This window comes from Gorilla gorilla, chromosome 1, assembly GCF_029281585.2.
Source record: "Gorilla gorilla gorilla isolate KB3781 chromosome 1, NHGRI_mGorGor1-v2.1_pri, whole genome shotgun sequence".
Classification (NCBI taxonomy): Eukaryota; Metazoa; Chordata; class Mammalia; order Primates; family Hominidae; genus Gorilla; species Gorilla gorilla.
The window spans coordinates 194,566,168-194,581,697 of NC_073224.2; the positions used below are offsets into that span (position 1 = coordinate 194,566,168).

At 43.7% G+C, this 15,530-nt stretch overlaps 1 protein-coding gene and 1 pseudogene across 1 annotated transcript in view; both read left to right on the plus strand.

The window, feature by feature from the left end:
- The window catches only part of TESK2 (testis associated actin remodelling kinase 2), a 150,321-nt gene that overhangs the window by 121,086 nt on the left and 13,705 nt on the right, over positions 1-15,530 (plus strand). The window lies entirely within an intron of this gene.
- On the plus strand, positions 14,421-14,517 carry LOC115932589 (uncharacterized; annotated as a pseudogene).

Genomic DNA, 15,530 nt, shown 5'->3' on the forward strand with positions numbered 1-15,530 from the left:
TTAAGTATTATCACGTTGTTTTGTGCAACAGATCTCCAGACCTTTTTCTTTTCTTTCTTTTTTTTTTTTTTTTTGAGACGGAGATTCGCTCTTGTTGCCCAGGCTGGAGTGCAATGGCGCGATCTCGGCTCACCGCAACCTCCGCCTCCCAGGTTCGAGCAATTCTCCTGCCTCAGCCTCCCAAGTAGCTGGGATTACAGGCATGCACCACGATGCCCAGCTAATTTTGTATTTTTTGTAGAGGTGGGGTTTCTCCATGTTGAGGCTGGTCTCGAACTCCAGATGATCCACCCATCTCAGCCTCCCAAAGTGCTGGGATTACAGGCATGAACCACCGTGCCTGGCCTTCTTTTCTTTTTTTTTTTTAAGAAAGAAGCAGAGTCTTGCTCTGTTGCCCAGACTAGAGTTCATAGTGTATTACAGCTGCAAATTCTTGGGCTCAAGCAGTCCTCCTGCCTTAGCCTCCCACGTAATAGGGACAGTAGCTACTGTACCAGGCCAGATCTTGTTTTGTTGTTGTTGTTGTTGTTGTTGTTGTTGAGACAGTCTCGCTCTGTCACCCAGGCTGGAGTGCAGTGGCATGATCTTGGCTCACTGCAACCTCTGCCTCCTGGGTTCAAGCGATTCTCCTGCCTCAGCCTCTTGAGTAGCTGGGATTACAGGCATGCACCACCACACCCGGCTAATTTTTTGTATTTTTAGTGGAAACAGAGTTTCACCATGTTGCGCAGGCTGGTCTTGAACTCCTGAGCTCAGGTGATCTGCCTGCCTCGGCCTCCCAAAGTGCTGGGATTACAGGCTTGAGCCACTGTGCCTGGCTGCCAGATCTTTTTCATCTTTTTTTTTTTAATTGTTATTTTTTCAAAAATAAGATGGGTCTCACTCCATCACCCAGGCTGGAATGCAGTGGGATGATCATGGCTTACTGCAGCCTTGATCTCCCAAGCTCAAGTGATTCTCCTGTCTCAGCCTTTCGAGTAGCTGATACTACAGGCATGTGCCACCACATCTGGCTAATTTTTTATTTTTTGTAGATATGAGGTCTCACTATGTTGCCCAGGCTGGTCTCAAACTCCTGGGCTCAAGCAATCCTCTCACCTTGTTCTAAAGTGCTGGGAGTATAGAAGTGAGCCACTATGGCTGGCCTTTTTCATCTTGTGAAACAAACTCTATACCCATTAAACAACAACTCCTCATTTCTCCCTCTTCCCAGCTCCTGGTAACAACCATTCTATTTTCTTTTTACTTTTGAGACAGGATCTCGCTGTCACCCAGGCTGGAGTGCAATGGTGTAATCTCGGCTGCCTGCAACCTCCACCTCCCAGGCTCAAGGGATTCTCCCACCTCAGCCTCCCAAGTAGCTGGGACTACAGGTGTGCATCACCATGCCCAGCTAATTTTTTTTTTTTTGGTATTTTTTGTAGAGATGGGGTTTCACCATGTTGCCCAGGCTGGTCTCGAACTCCTGAGCTCAGGCAATTCGCCCACCTCGCCTCCTAAAGTGCTGGGATTACAGGCGTGAGCCACCACACCCAGCCTGTACTTTCAGTTTCTATGAATTTGACTACTTTTGATACCTCATATAAGTGGAATCATATGGTATTTGTCTTTTGGGGATCACATTATTTCACTTAGCATAATATCCACAAGGTTCATCCATGTTGTTGCATGTGATAGTATTTTCTTCCTTTTTATGGCTGCATAAATATTTTATTGTATGTATATACCATACTTTGTTGATCCATTCATGGGTTGATGAACATTTGGGTTGCTTTCACCTCTTGGCTAGTGTAAATTATGCTGCTATGAACATGGGTATGCAAATATCTCTTTGAAACCTTACTTTCCAGACTTTTGGGTACATACCCAGAAGTAGGATTGCTGGACCATATAGTAGTTCTATTTTTAACTTTTTGAGGAACTGCCATATTTTTTTTCTGTAGCAGTTGCACCATTTTACAATCCACTGATGGTGCATAAGGGTTCCAGTTTCTCCACATCCTCACCAATACTTGTTATTTTCTGTGGTTTTTTTTTTTTTGATAGTAGCTATCTTAATGGATGTGAGGTGATATCTCATTGTGGTTTGATTTGCATTTCTCATTTGTTGCAAAGACTGTCCTTTCCCAATTGATAGGTGTTTATTTCTGGGCTCTCTATTCCATTACATTGGTCTATATGTCTGTTTTTATGCCAGTACCACTTTTGAATACACATCTAATTTTGTTTCTCCCTGAAAAAAACCCTTCTGTGGCTCCTCATTGTCCTCAGGGTAAAGTCAAAACTGATCTTGCTACTGCTTATCTCTATGGCCTCACTCCTCACTTCTCTTGCCTCTCTATTCCTGTCTCAACTGTGTGCTACAGCTGTACTGAACCTCTTTCAGTTCCACAAATGGAACATGACCCTTTCCACCTTTAGAGCTCTGCACCAGACTTTTTCTTTGCCCAGAACACACCTCTTCATCCCCCCTGGCCCAACCAATTCCTCAGGCCCCAGCTTAGAATTCATTTTCTCTGGGAAGCCTTTTCTGATCTTCCAAGAGTAGTTTGGTACCCCTCCTATGTGCTCTCATAATACAATATAATTTATCATTGATTTCAACTGACTGTTCGTATGTGTAGATTATAAATTCCTTGAGGGCAAGGATTGTTTTATTTACATTGACATCCACTGGTTCCTAGCACAGTGCCTGATAAATGGTAGCTGCTTATCATATTTGTTGATTGAATAAATAAATTAACAATCAATGGCATTTCCTGGCTCAGAAACCTTCAGCGATTTCCTCATTGATTAAAGTCTTAGGTGAGATGCAGATATCTGTATTTAAAAATAAATAAATAAAGTTCTACAAATTATTTTGATTCACAGCTAGAGTTTAAAAATGGAATTCAGGATAAACTCAGCCTGATATCCTAGTCCTTTATGCCCTACTATAATACTACTTTTCTCCTAGTTCTCCTCTTCTTTAACAAGTACTCTATAATTCAGGCAAACTGGATTTCTTATTGTTTACTGAACATGGTCTGTGTTTTCCTGCCTCTTTATCCATATTGTTTCTTCAACCTACAATATGCTCTTTCCCTCTGTCCTATAGAAATCATCTTCCCTGGCTGGACGCGGTGGCTGACGCCTGTAATCCCAGCACTTTGGGAGGTCAAGGTGGGTGGATCATGAGGTCAGGAGTTCGAGACCAGCCTGGCCGACATGGTGAAACCCCATCTCTACTAAAAATACAAAAATTAGCTGGGTGTGATGGTGCGCACCTTTAATCCCAGCTACCGGGGAGGTTGAGGCAGGAGAATTGCTTGAACCCAGGAGGTGGAGGTTGCAGTGAGCTGAGATTGTACCGCTGCACTCCAGCCTGGGTGACAGAGCAAGACTCCATCTCAAAAAAAAAAAAAATGAAAAATTATCTTACCTTCAAGACCTGGCCTCAGAGTCCACTTATTTCCCCATAAAACCTTTCCTGATTCTTTTTCTCGGCTGCATCCTCTCTACCCGCCTCCACTGCCACCACTCATTTGGTCATAATGTTTCCTTCCATTCATCTTCTCCTATATAGAATTTTTGTACCTTTGTTATTACACATTCTTTCTTTTCTTTCCTTTTATTTATTTATTTATTTAGAGATGGAGTTTCACTTTTGTTGCCCAGGCTGGAGTGCAGTGGTGCAATCTCAGCTAACTGCAACCTCCACCTTCTGGTTTCAAGTGATTCTCCTGCCTCAGCCTCCTGGGATTACAGGTGCCCGCCACCATGCCCAGCTAATTTTGTTGTATTTTTAGTAGAGACGGGGTTTCACAATGTTGGCCAGGCTGGTCTCGAACTCTTGACCTCGTGATCCACCTGCCTTGGCCTCCCAAAGTGCTGAGATTACAGGCGTGAGCCACTGCACTCAGCCCCATTCTTTCATTTATTAAAGCTTTTTTTGCTTTAGCTTCCCTACATAAATGTACACTCCTAGGATAGAAGAAACCCAGGCTTTTAGGTCACAAGGCTTGGATACAAATCCAAGCTGTACTATTTACTAGTTGAATAATCATAGGCAAGTTATTTAAGTTCTCTGGGCCAGCCTGGTGGCTCATACCCGTAATCCCAGCACTTTGGGAGGCTGAGGCAGGTGGATCACTTAAGGTCAGGAGTTCAAGACCAGCCTGACCAACATGGTGAAACCCCATCTCCACTAAAAACACACACACAAAAATTAGCCAGGCATGGTGGCGCACACCTGTAATTCCAGCTTCTTGGGAGGCTGAGGCAGGAGAATTGCTTGAACCCAGGAGGTGGAGGTTGCAGTGAGCCAAGATGGCGCCATTGCACTCCAGCCTGGGCAACAAGAACAAAACTCTGTCTCAAAAAACAAACAAAGAAAAACCAGCCAGGTGCAGTGGCTCACACCTGGGCAACAAGAGCAAAACGCCATCTCAAAAAACAAACAAACAACCAGCCGGGTGCGGTGGCTCATGCCTGTAATCGCAGCACTTTGGGAGGCCGAGGCAGGTGGATCACCTGAGGTCAGGAGTTCGAGACCAGCCTGACCAATAAGGTGAAACCTCGTCTCTACTAAAAAATACAAAAATTAGCCAGGCATGGTGGCAGGCGCCTGTAGTCCCAGGTACTCAGGAGGCTGAGACAGGAGAATTGCTTGAACCCAGAGGCGGAGGTTGCAGTGAGCTGAGATTGTGCCACTGCAGCCCAGCCTGGGCAATGGAGCGGGACTCCATCTCAAAAACAAAACAAAAGAAAACCAAAAAAACCAAAAAACACACACAAAAAAACAAAAACGAAAAGATGACAAGAATGTTTCAAGATATTACAATGGTCAGGCCGGGTGTGGTGGCTCACACCTGTAATCCCAGCACTTTGGGAGGCCAAGGTGGGTGGATCACCTGAAGTCAGGAGTTCAAGACCAGCCTGGCCAACATAGTGAAACCCATCTCTATTAAATATACAAAAAATTAGCCGGGCGTGGTGGCAGGCGCCTGTAATCCCAGCTACTCGGGAGGCTGAGGCAGGAGAATCATTTGAACCCAGGAGGCGGAGGTTGCAGTGAGCCAAGATCGCGCCATTGCACTCCAGCCTGGGCAACAAGAGTGAAACTCCATCTCAAAAAAAAAAAAAAAAATTTCAATGGTCAAATGAGGTAACTACGAAAGTGCTTTGCCAGGCGTGGTGGTTTACGCCTGTAATCCCAGCACTTTGAGAGGCTGAGGTGGGTAGATCACCTGAGGTCAGGAGTTCGAGACCAGCCTGGCCAACACGGTGAAACCCTGTCTCTACTAAAAATACAAAAAATTAGCTGGGCGTGGTGGGAGGCACCTGTAATCCCAGCTACTCAGGAGACTGAGGCAGGAGAATTGCTCGAACCTGGGAGGCAGAGGTTGTAGTGAGCCAAGATCACTCCATTGCACTGCAGCCTGGGCAACAAGAGAGAAACTCCATCTCAAAAAAAAAAAAAAAAAATGCTTTGTGGCCAGATGCAGTGGCTCACGCCTGTAATCCCTACACTTTGGGAGGCCGAGGCAGGTGGATCACCTGAGGTCAGGATTTGGATAGCAACCTGACAAACATGGTGAAACCCTATCTCTACTAAAAATACAACAATTAGCCAGGCATGGTGGCACATGCCTGTAATCCCAGCTACTTGGGAGACTGAGGCAAGAGAATTGCTTGAACCCGGAGTCAACAGAGACTCCATCTCAAAAAAAAAAAAAAAGAAGGAGAATGAGGAACCAAATGATGCCCAGTTTCTAGGTGGGTGGCGATGCCGTTTACTGAGATGTAGAAAACTTGGAGGGTGCAGCTGGAATACTTCCTTCTTTCAGCTGTGTATGCATTACTTGGGAATTGGTTTTTTTGAACATAACACTAATCAACATAGTCTCCTCAATGTAGAAGATCAGACTCAGTCTTTTGCCTGAGCCTTTCTTTGTCTGAGTAGGCATTATTAAACATTTTATTTTATTTTATTTTATTTATTTTTTGAGACTAGGTCTGGCTCTAATGCCCAGGCTGGGGTGCAGTGTTGCAATGTTGGCTCACTGCAGCCTCTGCCTCCTCAGCTCAAGCCATCCTCCCACCTCAGCCTCCTGAGTAGCGGAGACTACAGGCGTGCACCACTATGCCCAGCTAATTTTTGTATTTTTTGCAGAGACAAGGTTTTGCCATGTTACCCAGGCTGGTCTCGAACTCGTGAGCTCAAGCAATCTGCCCACCTTGGCCTCCAAAAGTGCTGGGATTACAGGCATGAGCCTCTGCGCCCAGCCAGCATTATTAAATATTTGTTTTTGCATGATATTTATTGGAAAGTTCCTCTAAAAGCACATTTCTCTTTTATATCTTAAATTACATTTTAATGATTAAATTGGGGGGTGGGGCTTCCAATAAAAGAGGGAACTTAAAACCCACCTCCATTTATTTAAATGCACTTAATTATGTATTTGTTTGTTCAACAATTTCACTGAGTTTTACAAAGGGGCTTACAAAATTGAGCAGGACCTAGTTCCTGCCATAAATGTTATAGTACAGTGTGATGAACAATAGTAGAAACATGTGCAGGATGCTAAAGTGGCACCAAGAATGGGCTCGAACTCCTGGGCTCAAGCAATACTCCTGCCTTAGCCTCCCAAAGTACTGGGATTACAGGTGTGAGCTACTGTGCCCAGCCTAGCACTAAGAATGGGATGGAGTATCAAGGAATGCTTTCCATGAGTTCAGAAGGATGAATAAGTTGCTGGCCGTGGTGGCTCACACCTGTAATCCCAACACTTTGGGAGGCTTAAGCAGGCAGATCACTTGAGGTCAGGAGTTTGAGACCAGCTGGCCAACATGTTGAAACTCCGTCTCTGCTAAAAATACCAAAAATTAGCCAGGTGTGGTGGTCCATGCCTGTAATCCCAGTTACTCAGGAGGCTGATGCAGGAGAATTGCTTAAACCCTGGAGGTGGAGGTTGCAGTGAGCCAGGATCACGCCACTGCACTCCAGCCTGGGTGACAGAGCGATACTCAGTCTCAAAAAATAATAAATAATAAATAAATAAATAAATAAATAAATAAGGCCCAGTGTGGTGGTTCATGCTTGTAATCCCAGCACTTTGGGAGGTCGAGGCAGGCGGATCACCTGAGGTCAGGAGTTTGAGACCAGCCTGGCCAACATGGTGAAACCCCGTCTCTACTAAAAATACAAAATTAGGCTGGGTGCAGTGGCTCATGCCTGTAATCCCAGCACTTTGGGAGGCCAAGGTAGGCGGATCACAAGGTCAGGAGTTCAAGACCAGCCTGACCAACATGGTGAAACCCCATCTCTACTAAAAATACAAAAATTAGCCAGGTGTGGTGGCACACTCCTGTAATCCCAGCTACTCAGGAGGCTGAGGCAGGAGAATTGCTTGAACCCGGGAGGCAGAGGTTGCAGTGAGCTGAGATTACGCCACTACACTGCAGCCTGGGCGACAGAGTGAGACTCTGTCTCAAAAAAAAAAAAAAAAAAGCCGGGCATGGTGGTGCACGCCTGTAATCCCAGCTACTCAGGAGGCAGAGGCAGGAGAATCACTTGAACGCAAGAGGAGGAGGTTGCAACGAGCTGAGATCATGCCATTGTGCTCCAGCCTGGGCAACAAGAGGGAAACTTTATCTCAAAATACTAATAATAATAAAAATGAAAATAAATAAACAAGGAGGATGAATAAGAATTAGCAAAGCTATGAAGAAGGGTATTCAGCAAGCATATATGAAGGCCAAGAGTTAAACACTTAAATATTCTGAAATATATTTTGGGTTATTAACAACGTTTTACTCTGTGGCTAGAACTAGTGTTCCCTTTTTCTTTTTGAGTCAGCTCATTACTACTGACTGTTTCAATCAGGCAGGCCCTGGTGAACCTCCTGGAGCGGTAGGCAAATTCAGTCCTTGGCAGATATACGGATGTACGCTTGTAGTGGCTGTGGATCCTCGAGCTGAGAACAGGAGGCTTCTTTGGAGCACAAGCCTCCCACAGGGCACTCTTGGGATGTCTGTCCTGGAATTACCCAGAGCAGTAACAAAGCTTTCTTTTCTTCCTTAACCCCAGCCAGCAGGATGGGATGTCAGCTAGCCTTTGTGTTTGGAGCCTACCAACAAACATACGGTGGCCAGCACAAAAGTATTGTTGGGCTACAGTGAAAACTAGGTCAGGGCCCAAACCCTTTTCTGCAAAGAGCCCCTCCAAAGAGTAGAGTGCCAACAAGCCACTAATTTGGCTGTTTGACATTGATACTGGTTTCTGACAGGTTTCTGACTTACTGATGGCACATTGAGTCATTTAAGATTCTGAAATCTTTTTCCATTGCTGTCTGAACCTTTCAATTTGGAGTCTCTGAGATGTCTTTGACTCTTTTTCCTTATTTCTCATATCTATCACTCAGTTGCTAAAAAGCTTTATATTCTGACTATAGCCAACTTTTTCTTGCCCATAAATAGCACTGTTAGTTAGATGTTTGGTCACCTCTCATCTGGCTGTTGCAGTACCCTCCAAAACTGCCTCTAATTCCTTCTCTATCCTGCTACCAGAATGATCTTTCTAAAATGCAGTTTGGGCCATGTATTAGTTTCTTAGAGCTGCCATAGCAAAGCACTACAATGTGGGTGACATAGCAGAAACTTATTATCTCAGAGTTCTGAAGGCTGGAAGTCCAAAATCAAAGTGTTGGTAGGGCCTTGTTCTCTCTGAAGGCTCTATGGGAAGATCCTTCTTGCCTTTTCCTAGCTTCTGGTAGGTTTTTGGTGTTCTTTGGCTTGTAGATGTCTCAGTCCAATTTCTGCCTCTATCTTAACATGACATTTTCCCTGTGTGCCTATATCTCTTGCCACTCTTTTTATAAGAATTCCAGTCATATTGGATTAAGGGCCTGCCCTACTCCAATATGACCTCATCTTAACTTGATTACATTGGCAAAGACCCTATTTCCAAATAAGGTCACATTTATAGTTACCTTACCAGGGTTTAGGACGTGCATGCATCTTTTGGGGAGATGTAATTCAACCCCCATTAGATCATATTATACCTTTACCTATAAACCTTCAGTGGCCCCTGTGGTCTGCTGAATTAACTGTAGATGCTTCATCTTGGTATTCCAGAACTTCTACACTAATAACAAATATAATAATAATAATAGAAATAGTCATAACTGACATATTGAGCACTTTCCTTGACATTATTCTTAGCATTTTACATGTATCAACTTACTGAATCTTCACAACAACTCTGTGGGTTAGGCACTATTATTCCATTTTATAGATGTGTATTAAACAAACTGAGTAACCAACTCAGGGCTCTACAACTATTATAGTCTGAGATGAGATTCAATCCTAGCCAGCCTAACTGCAGTCACCACTATATTATACTGCCCATCTTAACTTTTTAGCTTCATCCTTTCTCCCCTACTTATACAGAAAAAAAAAAAAGAATAATTACTAATCTCTGTGCTTTGTTATCTTTGTGTTCCTTTTGCATAGACTGTCTTTCTTATCCCCAACCCTGCCTATGGGTTACCATGAAATGGAATTAAATCCTCAACAATGAGTGAATATTAGCCAGGCCTAGGTGGGGAAAGGGGAAGGATATTAGAGGTAAAGGGACCAGCAATGTGTACAAATATGCAGGTGAGCAGGAGTCAGACTTTTATAAGCAGAAGTGAAAGGCTTTGTGTGCCTTTCTAAGGATTGTGGGTTTTATCCTACAAGTAATAGCACATCACTGAATAATTTTAACAGGAGAGTGGCTTCAGGTTGGCATTTCAGAAAGATTGTCTTGGCTATATTGTGGAAAATGGATTGGAATGAGGGCTAAATCTTTTCAAGATGCAAAAGGGGGCAAGAAAACAGGTTAGAAAGCTAATGGAATAACCTAAGGGAGGCGTGAGAATGATAAGTTATTGATAGTGGGTTCTACCTGTTGTAAAAAATGAAAATAAATTTTAAAAAGATACTGTTAATTGGGAGAATGAGTTGTGTACTATGAGCTAAACACCAAACTGGACTGACTTTGTATTTAGACCTTATCTCTTTAATTACTCCTTGCCTTTGAACAAACACCAAATCTTGCTGATTCTACCTCTAATGTCTCTGAGATATTAACCTCCTTTCCATTCTTGCTGCCATTGTCTTATTCAGGCCTTGGTTATCCTAACTCTTCTCCCAGCCTCAGTTCCTGACCTTTTCATACAATTTTTATACTACTGTTAGAATATTTCTATGTAGCATATCTGATTATGTTATTCTCCTGTGTGAAAAAAAAAAAGTGTTAGTTGATTGTATGGCATCCCTACTAGACCATCTAGGCTAGACTAGTCTCTGTGGGCAGAGACTGGCCCCATTTATCTTTGTGTTTCACATTGTAGGTTTTCAGTGTTTGGATAGGTGAACAGAAGGATGGATGAATATTTCTCAGTACCATGTTGCTAATTAGATGGTAGCAAATTATCTCTGCTAGTTAGATGGCAGCACAGTTATCTTCTTTGGGTAAATGCCCTAACTCCTGGCCAGTTGGGTAGATTTTTCAAAAAGGAATAATAATTCTTACAGTTGATATTTTCTCCAGACCTTCTCTGAATGCCTTTGAGCCACTGTTCAGAGATAAGCTTATTTGGTTGCAGGTATCAGTACACTGGTAATTCAAATTTTTTTAAAACTACCATTTTGTCTTATTGTTCTGAATAGTTATAATTGGTTGAAATTACTGTAGCTGACTAGAATCAGCAAGAATTGGGAACTGGAGTCCTGGGTGCATTTACCTCGGAGAGAGGTACATATTCCCTAGAGCCAGTCCAGAATGTTCTCTGTATGGATATGTTTATGTGCTTGTCTGTGCCTGAATTGGTACCTACCAGACCCTATAGGGATATGTGGGAAGAACCTATACTCTTTAGCGTAGGCAATTGTCTTAGTCCATTTGTGCTGCTATAAGAATATATCATAGACTGGGTAGCTTATAAACAACCAAAATTTATTTCTCACACTTCTGGAGGCTGGGCAATCTAAGATCTAGGCACAGGCAGATTCAGTGTTTGGTAAGGGCCTACTTCATGGTTCATAAATGCCTGTCTTTTTGTTGTGTCCTTACATAGTGGAAGGGACTAAAGAACTATGGGGACACTTGTACACACACTCTCTATCGTGGTAAAATACATATAACATATAATTTACCATCTTTTTTTTGAGTGGGGGTCTTGCTATGTTGCCCAGGCTGGTCTTGAGCTCCTGGCCTCAAGTGATCCTCCCACATCAGCTTCTCGAAGTGCTGGGATTACAGGCGAGAGCCACTGTGCCTGGCCAAGAGACAAGTTCTTACTCTCATATGGAAGTGGCAGTAGGGGGAGGAGTGCTCAATAAATGTTTGTAGAAATAACCTGAATTGATATTCCTGAGTGGAGAACTGAGTGTCCACTTCTCTGTGCCTTTGGTGATTTTAAAAAAGATGTTGGCATATGATTTCTTGCATTTTAGTAATAAAGGTTTATTTACATAATATAGTTGAATTACCAATACACTTTAAAAAATTATTGAGTGCCTTCTAGGAAAAGGCTGTATATATATAATGAAACCAAGTGTCAAACACAAATGAAATGGAAGAAACTCTGTTATTTGATTAGACGGTGAGGAAGTGAGGCAAGTTTTGGTATAGGTAAAGTTGGTATAGAAAAAGGTAACAGCCACTGAGAGGTATTGAAGTATCTATAACACATTTTATTGACTGTATTATAGTTTTCTAACTTGAAAGGTTAAAATAACAACAATGAAAAATATTAAAACTTCTGTATTAATTAAATGTATTACCAATGCCTTGGGTCGTTTTATAGGGCTGACCGAGGGAGTAGTCTAGCTGAAAATGAAAGCAAAGCAGCTGTTATCCCCATCCGGGAAAGCTGAACATGCTAATGCAGTTGCTCTTGTCTCTGCTTCCTGCAGAGGGATTTGTTTAGAGGCCACACCAGCTGAGTCTGCACTGGGAGTTGCTTATGGAGAAGTGAACATTCCAGCTAATGGGCACAGAGACTGTGTAGCAATCTTCCGGCTGGGTGCGGTAGCTCACGCCTGTAATCCTAGCACTTTGGGAGGCTGAGGCGGGTGGATCACCTGAGGTCAGGAGTTTGAGACAAGCCTGGCCAACATGGGAAAACCCTGTCTCTACTAAAAAATACAAAAATTAGCTGGGTGTGGTGACACCAGCCTGTAATCCCAGCTACACGGGAAGCTGAGGCTAGAGAATCACTTGAACCTGGGAGGTGGAGGTTGCAGTGAGCCGAGATGGCGCCACTGCACTCCAGCCTGAGGGACAGAGTGAGACTCCGTCTCAAAAAAAAGAAAGAAATCTTCCTTGTTGACAAATCTCAAATTTCCTTTTCTTATGCATGCATAGGTCTTGAAACATTGAGAAGCGGTTTCTGAGGGCCTACAGGCTGATCAGCCCAACTAATGTATTCACCAAAGGCAGGCAAGAGAAATGGGTTGTAAAAGCAAATTCCATTTGTTTTCCCTCTCTGGTCCTTGGTTTGCGCTTTTTCCAGTTTGCCTGGAGAAGCCAGAATCTATTAGCCAAGTGTGATTCCTCATCTTTTGTCACCTTTTCCTGTGCTCTCCACCCTCTGGCTTTGCATATGGATTTCCAGGGCCTTCAGATACACTGCTGAACAGAGTAAACAAGTGTTTCCCAGAACCAAGAGTCCTGGTCTCACCTGGCCTATAGAGAGTGCACATACAGTCTTTTCATTATAGTGTCTTCTGCCTGGCACTCAGTTGGGAAACCTGAGTGGCTCCTGAAGACAGGCCCGACATATCACACTGTCATCATGCTAAAGTGAACCACTGCCTACCTTTTGACTTTCAGAGCTAAAGAAATCTGCCTGCATGATTAGATGTCGGCTTCACTGCCCACTTATAACCCTGAAGTTCACAAGCTCAGTTTCTTTTCAGCAAATGGGCACCTCAAATGTGAACCTTGGACAGATTCAACTAGAATGAAGAGAGCAAGGCGCTGTGCTTATGCCGTCATTATGCCTTATTTTAAGATTTTCAAAGATGGATTACGAAGCAGGATGAAGCAGATCAACAAGTTTCCCTTTTGAGAAGCTGGAAGATTTATTTTTAGTCATTCTTTCTGCCTTGCCAAAACTGGTCCGACGCTTCCAAGGATCTGAAGTGCTGCATGGTGCTGCCCCCAACTGGTTCTTTTTGGTGCTTATATTATTACCACATCAGAAAATACATGACATTTACATTTTTTTCGAAGCGCTTTCACATATTTTATTTTATTATTATTTTTTTGAGACAGAGTCTCACCCCGTTGCCCAGGCTGGAGTGCAGTGATATGATCTCTGCCCACCGCAACCTCTGCCTCCAAGGTTCAAGTGATTCTCGTGCCTCAGCCTCCCAAGTAGCTGGGATCACAGTCAGTCTGCCACCATGCCCTGCTTATTTTTGTATCTTTAGTAGAGATGGGGTTTCACCATGTTGGCCAGGCTGGTCTCGAACTCCTAGCCTCAGGGGATCCACCTGCCTTGGCCTCCCAAAGTGCTAGGAATACAGGTGTGAGCCATCTCGCCTGGCCAACTTTTACATATTTTTTTTTCAAGACAGGGTCTCACTCTGTTGCCTAGGCTGGAGTGCAGTGGCTCAATCTCACTTCACTGCAGCCTCCGCCTCCCGGGTTCAAGTGATTCTCCTGCCTCAGCCTCCCGAGTAGCTGGGATTACAGGCACCCACCACCATGCCCGGCTAATTTTTGTATTTTTAGTAGAGATGGGGTTTCACTATGTTGGCCAGGCTAGTCTTGAACTCCTGACCTTAGGTGATCTGCTCGCCTTGGCCTCCCAAAGTGCTGGGATTACAGGTGTGAGCCACGGCACCTGGCCAACTTTCACATATTTTATTAGATTCTCATAACAACACTGCAAATTAGGTGAATCAGGGATTATCATACCTACTTATAGTTGAGAAAAGTGAAAGATGGATAGCCTTATTAGTTGATTTGTCCAAGTTAGATGGCTATTAGGAGGCTGAATTGGGCTAGAATTCAGATATTTCTCCTCTTATCCCATTAAGTTCCCTAGTCCTTTGTAAATTCAATGGTACCCAAAAATATGTATTAAGATATAAATTTTAGGCTTAGAGGAATTTCCCTCTTTTTCTCCCTTGGGAGGAGGAGGGAGATAATACATCACATAAGGTTTGAGTAAATTCATTTTTGAGCTCCTGTGCTGCATGAGGCTCTCTGACTCAGATGCTGTGGTCTCTAAGTCTCCAGTGCAACGTAGTGGTAAAGAGTATGGACTCTGGAGCCAGACTGCAGAGTCTGCCAGTCTCTGCCACTTAATAACTGGATAACTTTAAGCAAGTTGCTTAATTTCTAAATGCCTTCTCTAAAATAAGAGTAATAGTATGTAGTCATTTTGTAGTCCATAGCACGATGATTGGATTTTCATGTGCATGTGTGAGGTGTACTACCCTCAAACCTTATTAATGTCTGCACGTTGTCTGACATGAAAAAAAAAAGGAAAAAAAGTACCAGTGTACCTACCTTATAGGATTATTGTGCAGATTAAATGAGATAATATATGCAAAACTCTCAGAATAGTGCCTGAAACAATTTAGATACTATATAAATAACAGCTGCTATTATTATTTATAAATACATATACTTACTCACTTTTTTTTTGAGACTGGGTCTCTCTCTGTTGCCCAGGCTGGAATCTAGTGGCACAATCATGGCTCACTACAGCCTTGACCTCCTGAGGTTCAAGTGATCATCCCAACCTCAACCTTGTGAGTAGCTGTGACTATAGGCACACACCACCACACCCAGCTAATTTTTTTTTTTTTTTTTGAGATGGAGTCTCGCTCTGTTGCCCAGGCTGGAGTGCAGTGGTACAATCTCGGCTCACTGCAAGCTCCGCCTCCTGGGTTCATGCCATTCTCCTGCCTCAGCCTCCCGAGTAGCTGGGACTACAGGTGCCTGCAACCACGCCCGGCTAATTTTTTGTATTTTTAGTAGAGACGGGGATTCAGCATGTTAGCTAGGACGGTCTCGATCTCCTGACCTCGTGATCTGCCCACCTTGGCCTCCCACAGTGCTGGGATTACAGGTGTGAGCCATTGTGCCCAGGCTTTTTTTTTTTTTTTTTTTTTTTTTAGACGGAGTGTCACTCCATCACTTGCCCAGGCTGGAGTACAATGGTGCAATCTCGGCTTACTGCAACCTCCGTCTCCCGTGTTCAAGCGATTCTCCTGCCTCATCCTCTCGAGTACTGGGATTACATGCATGCGCCACCATGCCTGGCTAATTTTGTATTTTTAGTAGAGACAGGGTTTCTCCATGTTGGTCAGGCTGGTCTCGAACTCCCGACCTCAGGTAATCCACCTGCCTTGGCCTCCCAAAGTGCTGGGATTACAGGTGTTAGCTACCATGATCCCACCCCTGGGAGCTACCGTGCCTGGCCAATTTTTGTATTTTTTGTAGGGACAGGATTTTGCCACTTTCCCCAGGCTGGTCTCAA